This window comes from Rhinolophus sinicus, chromosome 17, assembly GCF_057876585.1.
Source record: "Rhinolophus sinicus isolate RSI-liver-muscle chromosome 17, RSI-T2T, whole genome shotgun sequence".
Lineage (NCBI taxonomy): Eukaryota > Metazoa > Chordata > Mammalia > Chiroptera > Rhinolophidae > Rhinolophus > Rhinolophus sinicus.
This window is the reverse complement of record NC_142517.1, coordinates 43,782,457-43,795,282: the sequence shown is the minus strand read 5'-3', so window position 1 is coordinate 43,795,282 and position 12,826 is coordinate 43,782,457. Positions and strand designations below refer to the sequence as shown.

General features: G+C 32.5%; 1 long non-coding RNA gene across 1 annotated transcript in view; it reads right to left on the bottom strand.

Annotated features, from left to right (window-relative positions):
- LOC148754761 (uncharacterized) overlaps positions 1-12,826 on the bottom strand; it is a 44,580-nt gene that overhangs the window by 15,108 nt on the left and 16,646 nt on the right. The window lies entirely within an intron of this gene.

Sequence of the window (12,826 nt, the reverse complement as noted above, 5' to 3'; positions counted from 1 at the left end):
AGTTCATCTCTTGCCATGTTTGCAGCCATATGCATCTCCTTAAACCATACTTAATTTCCAAATAAATAACAAGGTCTTAATTCCGCCTAACATGATATAACTATCCTGCATACAACTGGAAGTGTACTAATTCCTTTTCTTCCCCAGAAGAAAAGGCAAAGACCTTGAGTCATGATTACTCTTATGATATCCCATAACTTCAACACTAATGTAAAATTAACAACACTTAAAAGCTGATAGTAATTTAATGCATCTTATGTTACATGATAAGGGAATAAGAGACGTAAGAAAACAAAGATATTTGTTTACCATATGTACAAGTTCAGACAATTAAGTTCAGGAACTTGTTGCAATGATGTTGCTAACTTTGATATCAGAGAGATTGTTCATCATGAATTTGTACCAACTGGACAAACAGTTAACCAAGTTTACTATTTGGAAGTGCTGAAAAGGCTGTGTGAAGAAGTTAGATCACCTGAAATTTTTGCCAACAATTTGTGGCTCTTGCATCACAACAATGCACCAGCTCACACAGCACTGTCTGTGAGGGAGATTTTAGCTAGTAAACAAATAACTGTATGGGAACACCCTCTCTACTCACCTGATCTGGCCCTCAATGACTTCTTTCTTTACCTGAAGGTAAAAGAAATATTGAGAGGAAGATATTTTGATGACATTCAGGACATTAAGGGTAATACAATTACAGCTCTGATGGCCATTCCAGAAAAAGAGTTCCAAAATTGCTTTGAAGGGTGGACTAGGCGCTGGCGTCATATCAAGTAATTATGTTGTACACCTGAAACTAATACAATTTTACGTGACAATTATGTCTCAATAAAAAGAAAAGATAAAAACGATCATTAAAGAATAGATTAGAATGCTGAATCTCACAATTTCCACTTTCCAAGACCCTTCCTTAAATTCTCAATCCCTTGTCAATGGACTTTATATTATGAAAGCTTTTGTTCAATTTACGAATATTTGGTACAACTTATTTTCTCACTTTCCTTTTAAGAAATGCAAATGCCAGTAAGAACTTATCAACATTCTGAGATAAGCATTCATAGAGGTGCAGCCGCATAGGGACTGCTGTTTTGCCTGGATTTACATCCACATTGAATATTGTGAAGTTGATGAATGTTGAGTGTTGATGGAGGGTCTGGTAGGGGAGCCTGGTGACTGCCCAGCTCATCTTCAGGCGGTACTGCTGCTCTCTGCTCTTTATTAACCAATTGATGGCTGTTGGAAAGGAATTACAAACTTTGCTTTTTTCACAAATTCTATATTTAAGGTTAATGTTGTTATCCTGACTATGCTACACAGTGAAGTTTAGAGTTTATTGGGTGGGGGGGAGGGTGTGAGAATTTAGCTGACAGCTATAGTCAAGGATTCAAAAATTAATTAAGGATATTTTAAGTTATAATATACAGCATGTCAAGAGACATTATATAGTGTAATGTATCCATGGAGCAGAGACATCATGAAATTGCTGGAATCATCTTGGGAATGCCAAAGATATGATATAACTCCAGTTAAAGCAAAGAAACGTGACATTTTAGTTAGTGCATACAGTCTCATTATGGGCATATGCATAATTACTATTTTAATTTTTTAAGTTGGTAGAGTAACTTGAAGCTTTCCATTATTATCTTTGCGATCCCTTAAGTGGTGAGGGATTTCCCTTTGGGAACAACTACTCTTATAGGGATCTAATTAATGTTTTGAATCAATGAAACAATAACCTTTTATCTCTAGAAAAGTTTAATCACTTTACAACTATGACTATTTCTTCACTTAGTCTAAATTTAGAGATTCAATAGAAATGTAATAAATCACAAAGCTACAAATTTTGGCATGAGAAAATGGCAATGGGGTGCATACAATTGTATCATTTATATGAAAGAAAGACACAAAGACAGTGACAGGCGTCTGGGGGTTAAAAATCCATTAGTAGGATAAAGTCTGAATTTGGGGAAAGTAAAACAAAAAAGAAGACCAAGAAAGTTGAGGCCCTCATTTCCCATAGAAATTCTAATTTGAGTAAAGCAAGGCATTTCTAATTTATATTTGACAGTCACACTAACTCAATCATTATTTTCATCTCTGGAACATACTTGGCAATTCATGAGATGCCTGCCAATAACACTGGATGAGAGGAGAGGACATTCACGCTAGAGCTGATCTAGTGTGCCAGATTTCAGAGGTAATTTCACATCGCCAGTCCCAAACCAAAGACTGTTTAATGCACTGAATTTGGGAGCTAAGGAAAGGGGACCACTAAGCCTCCAAACTCTACCAGGGCGCCTCCAATAGTCATTACTTCAGTTAGATTTCTTTCTGTGTGACTCCAGAAGGTTCTGCCTGTTAATGACAACTCATTTAGCAGAAAGACAGTTGTTTGATGCTTGCAGGGAATGAACCAAGATTTGCCGGATGCACACAATATCCCTTTTAACAGTCTTGCTGCAAGAGAATCATTACTACAATGAGCATTAGGATTAGTATTAATGAAGGAAAATCTCTCACTACCAAATAATAGCTCAAAAACATGTGAGAGAGAAGAAAAAAATGCTGAGAAATAGTGTAATGCTTTACTCTGGTCTACTAAGTGATTTGATTGCTACAACATTCAAATCTATGGGATACCCATGCAGTAGGGTTTTGGGGCCACAGATACATCAACATAAACCTTATTTGCATTCATTTAAGAATTCATAGGACCAGTTGTCATAGGGAATATGGCTCTTTTAGGCTGTCTGTCTGTGTGCAAGTAGGCCCTTACATACAATAGCATTTGTATGATTTAGAATTTAGGTAGCAGTAAGTCTGGATTCCGAATAGCTTTATGTAAACTTTAATAAAAATGCAAATGGATTCTATAATACCATTTTGGCTACCACATTTGATTGATTTTCTTTGATGAGATTTTGAAGACTAGTTTGATTTACCATTTTTTTAAACTCATCAAAACAGGACTGGAGATAAAAGGATAGCGATTACTGACATTTCTGCTGCTCTGCTTTGCTCATTAAAGTGATTTTATCTGTAAACAGAGCCCCCTTTTGTTTAGCTGCTTGAGAGATGCCTATTACAAGGCTTTTACAAAATGTTAAAAGAAAAATTGGTATTCAAGTTTTATACTTCAGGGAAGAGTGATTTGTTCAGCAATTTACATTTTGCTGAAAAAAATGTTGCTTCTTTTTTAGACCTCAGATTCCATTTTGTAACAATGCACAGTTGGTTACATGAGCATAAACAAATGTGAAACCACATACTGAGAAGCGCTACATTAAGAAAGTGAAATAAATGCAATACACAGTCAGAAAATACCATTCTCTGTCACTCTCTGAAGAAAAGGATAATATGTTTCCTCATGCCAGAGTCCATCCAACATAAAAAGGCCTAGAATATGTCTTTGGGCTGTTCATTATTTCTTTTGTTCTGAACCCTTATTCATAAACCTGAGAAAGTTAGGTGTTTTTACTGCCTTACACTGCTTCACTCTTATTTACTCTAGCACAAGGGATTTAAAAAAAAAAAAAAAAAAGTTTAAAATCAGTGATTTAAACATTTAAAAAATTTTAAAACCAGTAAGTGATGTGGTTCCTTACTAACAATTGAGCAGTCTCCTTTTTGGGAACCACCAAAGAAATCTTCTTGCTCTCTATGTCCTGGTTGGAGACTTTTGCTAGATTCATTCCTTTATTAAGAATGTCAACCTCAAGGGAACAAAGTTGGTAGAGTGTCACTATGATATTCCTTAAAGAAAGATAACTCGCCTTTGATCTACTGGCAGCAAATAATCGGATTCCTCTCTCAAGGTGAAACCTATTTATCCTGTAATCCCTGTTTTATAACATTTCTCAGAAGACCATGGGGCTCTCCCACATCCTTCTGTGCCCCAATTACATAGGCAAAGATGAGGATAGGTATGTAAAGATGACTCTGCTGGCTCCCTGCTGCCACAAGGTTTTTCCACTTATTCCTTTAAAATACATACATTATCTATCTATCTATCTATCTATCTATCTATCTATCTATCTATCTCTATATACACACACACACATACACATATATGTATATACATATATGTCTATGTATATACATATATGTATATACATATATGTATGTATATGTGTGTGTGTATATATATATATATATATGATAGTCTGAGATACATAGTGAAATGATTACTACAGTCATGTTAATTCATATATCATTTCCTCACAGTTACTATTTTGTGTGTGTGTGTGTGTGTGTGTGTGTGTGTGTGTGAGATGAGAGCACCTGAAGTCTACCTTCTTAGCAAATTCCCAATAGTTTTTGTTTGAAAGTCTTCTTATCTCTTCTAGTTAATGTTTACTCAATGTTTAGATTTTAATTTAAGTGCACTTTTTCAGGGAGGCTGCCAACAAACTTCAATCCACGTTATTTATTTATTTGTTTGTTTATTTATTTATTTGTGTGTGTGTATGTTACATTACACTCTTATGGAATCATATTTTCCTTTCCTACAAAACATTTCAGTTTTTACCTATGTGTTTATTTGTGTTATTGTGTGACTTTAAGCTCAATGAGACTGGAAATCGTTTCTGTTTTCACTGTTATCTCAGATACATAGCAAAATGTTGTTGAACACACACACACACATATTCTATATATATATATATATATATATATATATATATATATATATATATTGAATTAGCAAAGATTTGCTAATAAAATATTTCTGGCAACTATTAGTAATTTCAAATGTATTCACAATAAATCAAATAACTTTACCTTTAATCTTACAACTAGAAGCATTGATTTTGCCTGGAGAAAACACTCTTGCTGCTTTATTATATATTTAAAAGGAAGGTGTAAAGCAGAACACGTCTAATAACTATAATAAAGCCACCTCTTAGTTTAAAGAAAATAAAGACTCAGAATTACATTGGTTGATTCCTCTTACTCATTCTGTAAGTACTTAACTAACTTTTCAATTTACACTGGTTGGGTAAACATTGGCAGAGAGAAGTTTGCATAATAGAAAGTGCTCTGATGCTTAACCAGGTGTGTCAAGATTTAATTTTGCTTCATTATTCGTCAACACACACATAAAGTACTATGTGTAGTTGAGGGGGAAGGGTTGCTTGTTGAGGAACATGGGACTATGTCTTGGGGCATTTAAGTTGACCTAGCTCTCAAGGAAGGTATTACTAAGATGAGTAACAAGTTATTCTTGCTGTTAGCTTAGAATCCTTCTAAGGAAGATGTCATTAACTTCTTCCCTAAATACATAATTTTCTGACACACACTTTATCCTTCAGCCACTCTGAATTTCTTACCTTCATACCCCATGCTGTTGTACATATCTGTCCTCTGTCCTGCTTTTCCTTCTCCTCCTAGCTGAAATGAGGCGTGGATTTAGTCTTTGAAGATTCAGTGTAGTCAAACTTCAATAGGCTACTCCACAGATTTATTTTTTTTTTATGTGTGCTTTTTTCTAGGAACACTGTTTTTTTCTATCTTCATATTATATATATTTTTTCTATCTTCATATATATATATATAATGTAATAATATCAGTAATATATATTTTACCTATCTTCACCATCATTCACATTGGATAACTGATCCTGACCTGTTTTGTTTTGTTTTAAACTGAGTTCTTTTCTAAGCCCCCTTGTATTTCCTCATTTCTATTATGTTCTATGCCCTCTGATAACCATTTTATTTGTGGACAAAAAAAGGGGTCACATACTAATCCTGACAAGCTCAAAGGAGGGCAGCATGGTGGGCCTTATAAACTCAGAGATCAACAGTAACCACATAGGATGGTCTGAATATAAAGAGTGAGTCATGGTGGATAGTCACAACGTGGGCCTGTAGCTTCCTTGAAAAATGTCAATCTTTACTTTAAGTGAGCCTGTATATTGTCTCTTTGCATCTACGATGACATGCCCTTGGTATATCAGAGTAATTCCTTTTTTTCTAAACCTTTTAGCTCACAACCCACCGCACTAGAGCAGGAGGCCACTGAACCCCTCATTGTTATCTTGTTTCCTGAATACCATCTCTGTGTGCTGTAAATGTTAATTATTAACTATTTTATACCCACCAATGTAAAAGAAGTATGTGTCTCCCCCTTTTACTTTTTATCCAATCCCAGAGATCTCCCTGCTTCGTTTCTCCCACCCCCTTAATCTACCACCAATGGATTTCATGTGACCCTCTTTATGTCTCCTCCTTTGATTCTAATGTATAAAATAAACTGCAAAACTTCCACTCTCCAGAGCATTTTCTGTCATTACCCTATACAAGGACTTTACGGTCATGTGTGAATTTAACTTCCTTTAGCTTCATTTTGTATCTCTCCTATCTTCCATTTTTTCAGATTATCTGTTACTTTTCTCTAATACCATTTGCATTGAGTAACTATACTACATAATTGGGTGCTTCTATTATTGATAGATTATTTAAAAGACTGTTCAGAACTCCATTAACTAAATCGTAACTACACTCTCAGTAAACATACTCTAATGTCTCCTATAACTAACAATATTTTTACTGACTTTTTAAAACCTTTCTATAAATAAAAAAGTTAATAATAGTGGTAATCCATCCCCCAAAATAAACACAAACACAGCAAGCATGCAAGCCATTAGGTAAGTAGAGAGATGAAAATGATTAATTATAACTGCATAAGCATCTGTTGGTGATGGACATAGATGCCTTGGCATTCAGATGTTTTCCTGGGATGGAAGTTCATAGATAGAGTCTGTGAAACAAACTTTGCTACTGTCTTGCTTATTCCCAGTGGTACTGCAAGGTTTAGAGTATTACTTGCTATTACTTTATGAATTTTACTCTTAGTAATATCTCCATATGGATAAAAAATTATAATATCTACCAGTTTGTCTAGGATATCTAGCTTTGCAATATGAGAAAAACAAAAAGCAAAACAAAACAACTGTAACTCTACTGACTAATTTTTATTATAGGCAATGTGAACAATAAGCAGAAACTCAAGATTCTATCAATAGGTGATTGGAAACATGTGCTTGTTAATTTTGTCTAATTGTGTTTGTTCATTATTTATTTATTTATTTATTATATTTGACATTCATATTATTTTGTATTAGTTTCAGGTGTACAGCGTAGTGGTTAGTTATTTATGTAATTTGCAAATCGATCCCCCCGATTAATCTAGTACCCACCTGGCACTATACATGATTTTTACAATATTATTGACTCTATTCCTTATGCTGCACTTTATATTCCTATGACTATTTTGTAACTACCACTTTATACTTCTTAATCCTTTCAACTTTTTCCACCAGCCCACCTAACCCCCCTTCCATCTATCTGGTAGCCATCAATTTGTTCTCTGTATATATGAGTCTGTTTTTCGTTGTTTTGTTTTTTTTTGTTGATTTTGTTCTTTAGATTCCACATATATGTGAGATCATATGGTATTTGCCTTTCTCTGTCTGACTTATTTCATTTAGTACAATACCCTCTAGTTCCACACAGGGTCTCGCAAAAGGTATGATTTTATTTTTTTCATGGCTAAGTAATATCGCATTGTACCACATCTTCTAACTGTGTTTAAATGTGAGTCCTTTGGGGAGAATTCAAGTACACACTGGTATTTTTTTTTTTTAATGAGCCATAGTCTCTTTCAGTGTAAATGATCTTAGATCTAAAATGATTTTTACATGTAATTTTTAAAAATTAATAATTACATTACATCATCAAAAAATGTTTACTAAGTACTGAAAAGAAGAAGTACATAACTTTACTAATCCAACCCATCTGTGAACCAATTTTTTGTATTTCCTTCCAGGTTTTTTTCACATTTATGTGCTTTGCATGCCCGTAATCATAATGTACATGTATTTGTAATTTTTACTTTAAAATTTAAAAAACAACTGTGTATGATGACTATTTCCCTACATAGCTTCCATGCTTCCCTAATGTTTTTTAAAAACAGGGTCTAAAGAATGAGCTGGGTAAAGTTTAAGGATGAGGAGCCAAAGGCTTTCCTCTTTCACTGCTGATAGGTTAGCTGCCCATTAACTCTCCCCCGCTCCTAGTCATTGTGCCACATACTATGACATGATATTTTTCCTAAAAAAGTTAATTTCCAGGTAATAATTAAGGCTCATTGCCTTGAGATTTAGAAAATTAGAATCGACTCTATATGAGAGATTCTCCCTTGTGCCAACTGAGAAAACAGGGTAATGTTTCTATCTGTGAAATACATTCTCAGACAATTTAAACATGCTCATGCTAAGAAGAAAACATTAAGCCATTTCAGTGTTTAGAAATGCAAGAAATTTGATCTTTTTCCTTTGGCATTTCTGTCATATTCAGCTGTCATTTTGGGCTGTCAGAAATGTCCCATTAGTTATAAATCTGATTTGATTTGTGTTCATCAGTTACTGCTTCAGAAGCCCTCTCAGTTAGGTTAAATGAATTTAAATAAAAATTAAATAAATCTGGGTTAACTACAGACTTTGTTCCCTTTACTTTGTGTAATACCTAACTGTTATTTTCCCCTTACATTTAAATTAGTTTTTTCTTTGCCCTATTTATTTGCTTCCTTCATCAGTGCCCTGCACTACCTGTGTGTTTCAGAGTATATTTTGGTTCTTATTTGGGAATTATTTTAGAGAAACAGTTTTCTTTTCATTATTACTCATTATTCTCATTTTATATTTTAAAATTTCATTATTTTTAGTGACTGCTTCTGTATTTAATTTCTAATTGAACCTGAAAATACATCAACCTTTGTCCATCCATTCATTCTTGCATTCTTCCATTTATTTATTTATTGAGAATCTTTCTTTCTGGCAACCAAAACTAGTTGGTTTTCAGTTCAGTTTAAAGACAAGGTCCAAGTTAGCCAAATTAGAGCTTGTGACATCGATTTTTCTAAAGCATCTGTGCATAAAATCAGAATTCGTTTCTTTGAAATAGAGTTGTTGTGTAACTTCTCCTTTTGATATATAAAATAAAATTTTCCAACACTATTTAAGATTTCTTTTTTTATGTCTTTATTTTAAAAGCTCGCAAGTTGTTGTTTGTTTGCTTTTTTTCCCCGTAAACTGATATATTGGGATTAAACTGTTTAATCCCAATATATCAGTTTAGGAAGCTTTTGTGGTTGTTGTTTTGTTTTTTGTTTTCACATGCTAGTGGTCATTATGTTTTATTGACTTTACTAATGCTGATGATTGGTCTATGGATGTACTTTAACATTTTGGCTTATTTGAATGCCTTTTGCTTATGTTGGTGTTTAAAACTTTTTTTTGTTTTTATTGATTTTTTCCCCTAGACTTGTTTTCATTCATCATTTTTTCTGCTTTGCATGTAGAAACTATTTTCTCACACTCTTCAATCCTGTCTGCAAAATACCTTTGATGTTTTCTTTCTCTATAATTATCTCTAGACAGTCCTCAAATATAGATGTAAACAATTGTAAGCAGTTATTTTGATATAATAATGACAAATTAATTACCTAGCTCTTTGTTGCCAGTTTGTTACACTTTAAATTAGGCACTACAGGATTGAAGCCAAGTAAATATTGTTAGGATTTAAGCCAGGTAAATATTGTTAGGATTTAAGCCAGGTAAATATTGTTAGTAATATTATAAATTTGTCTTCTCTGGATCACTGTTTGTGGCAGGTTTCCTGATGATTGTTTTAGTCTTGTGTTTTACAGGGAAAAGTGTGTTTCTTCAAAAGAATATGTTGAATCTAATACAACCATCCTATGCCACTTGTATTACAGACATTTCCCCTTTGCCTAGTAAACATTTGTTGAAGATGCTGCTATTAAAAACTGCTTTTTCCTGTATTAACCACTCAAACTCCTTTAAAGTTATTCATGTACATCTAATCAATTGAGAATAAAACCCTATTTTTTAGAATTTAGTTGAGCTCTTTAGAGCAATGAGTAATTCCAGCTAAAGGAAGATTTACTGGGAAAATAAAGCAGAATCATTCCAAATTTCATTGGATTTGTATGTTATGAAACCTGAGGCATTCAATTTTTCAAGAGAACGCTTCCTTACTCTACTTCCTCAAAATGTATTTATGATATAACGTATATGTACTTAATAGTTGTACACACTCACTTTTTTACTGACATCGATTTTGGTCATTTATGAATTGATTTTTACTTTTGTGTCTATAGCAAATGGTTTGATTGAACACAGCTTGATGTGCAACCATTGACCATAAAACAATTAGATCTTAAGTTGGGGATCTTCAGTACTGACAACTTTCTTTCTATTATATCTATTTATGCTTTTACAGTTTATGAAAATACCTCTTTCCCCTCATTCTTGCCAACACAGAGTTTCCTATCTGTCTCTGTTGCAGCAGCCTGCCATTATCTAGGAATGTCTAGTTCTCTCCCTTCCCTTCTCTCTATCTCTATGACACAAATAATATTTCAATACCTTCTTGTCTTAAAAAATGTCAAACAATCCATATGCATGTGAATACAATATAAGTATAAAGCTTTTCCCTTGTCCTTTCTCAAAGGCAATTACTCTCAACAGTTTAGTTAGAATGTGTTTTATATATACATTTTTAAAATTATTTAATTGATATATGTGTGTGCGATTCTTTACATACACATATTAAACTACATACACTGTTCTATTTTCATTATTTCTTCACTTAAAAATATGGTAATAATATAAATCTATTTTTAATAGTTAAATGTATGTTTTTTCATCTTGTTCCTTTTTAATCAACATTTAGTTTCTTTCTAATTTTTTATTTATTATACTTAAATGAATACCTATAATTGGCAACGCTGGGTAGAAAAATATGAATATGTCTAATTTTATTAGATAGTACCAAATTTATTAACTCTTGCTTATTAATAGTATTGGTCATTTTTCCGATGTACTTAATTATTCTTAGCTTGTTTTATCTATCAGTTTTGTAAAGATGTATGGAAAAATATTTCCCACTTTGTGAATCTGTTGATTTCTTCATGTGTTAATTTTGCTTTATATATTTCAAGACTGTGTTTTCAGTAATAAGCGTTTATGATTATTGTATCTTCTTTGTTGGTTGTTCTTTTATTATGATTTTATGTTTCTCTTTATTTCTTTTAATAATTTTTCTTAAATTTCTATTTTGTCTAATGTTACTATTATTACAATAGCTTTTTGTGTTTTTTTTGTTATTACCGTATTTTGCCATATATAATGCACACTTTTTTGCCCAAATTTGTGAGGGAAAAATAAGAATGTGCATTACATAAGGGTAGTACTAATTCTGTATCTATATAAATGTTTTTAATTCTTTTATTTATGCTTAGGAGTTAAAGGTGTAACTCTAGAAGTCAATAATGATACCATATACAAAATAATACCCTGGAATATGATAATCAGTTTTGTTGAACTTATGACGAACTTTCAACAATGAAGAGTTCTTGGCCTTCTATGATGTGTAAACATGGTAAATTTCTTAACGGCACACATAAAATTTCTTGTACCTTGTATCTGTTCCTGTTTTGTGATTATTTGTTACATAAAATTTCTTGTACCATATGTTAAAAAATAAATGCTACAATTCCTTTAAAAAGCAACTACCTAAATGTAAACAAATGAGAATTTGAATTAAAAAATTAATATGAAAGATTTTTTCCCCTGAAAGTTTGGGCCCAAAACGAAGGTGCACATTACTGTATTTCCCCAAAAATAAGACCTAGCCAGACCATCAGCTCTAATGCGTCTTTTGGAGCAAAAATTAATATAAGAACCGGTCTTATATTATATGATATTATATAAGACCCAGTCTTATATTATAGTAAAATAAGACCGGTTCTTATATTAATTTTTGCTCTAAAAAATGCATTAAAGCTGATGGTCCGGCTAGGTCTTATTTTCGGGGAAACATGGTATACATGGGAGCACATTACACATGACAAAATACGGTATTTGCTTGGAGTACACTTCTTTCTTCTTTATGAACCTCATATGTGTAGAGATGGATTTATAATAAACCGTAGTTCCTAATGTACTATCATCACTGATAATCTTTTATTTTTATTTACATAATTTATTTATTTTATTTAATTTTTAATAACTAAGAACACTCAATGTATCTATGTACAGGTGTTACTATTTTTAATGTGTCAAAAATAGTATATACTTTTTAGGGTTAGATTGATCATTCTTTATCAGATTGTCTTTTTGATACTTTTGAATATTTTTGACTGGCTTCTTGTTATATCTGATTAGTTCATCACTGATTTTAATCTATAGTGTGACTGAAGAAGAACTCACTTCAGTGGTACTAGTGCCAGCTCTGTCATTTAAGTATGGTTTGTTTGTGTTTTCTTTATTATTTTTAGCCTCTTGTTTCTTGGCCAAAATATTTAAAAGTCATTCGATCGTTTGTGTGGGCAATAGCTTAGTTAAAACGCATAATATAATTGACAAATTCACCTGACATTATAAATCAAAATATAAAACAACAAAGGAGTAAGATCACCACTGTCAACCCTTTTGGATTAAAGAAATTCCATTCTTCCCTTACGGTATTTCATTTATTATGTGTGATAATCATTTGACATGCAAAACTGAAGGTACTAGTGTCCATTTGTGTATTAAATATTTAGTAGAGCTTAATTTTTTAATGTTTTTAAAAACAATTTACATTTCAAAGAACATATCATATTTTCTTTTCTCTATCACAATGAATCAGCTAGTGTAGTGATTCCAAACGGTGGTCTGTGAACCTTTGGAGGACCCAGACACCCTTTCTGAATGTCCATGAGATCAAAATTATTTTCATAATAATACTAAGA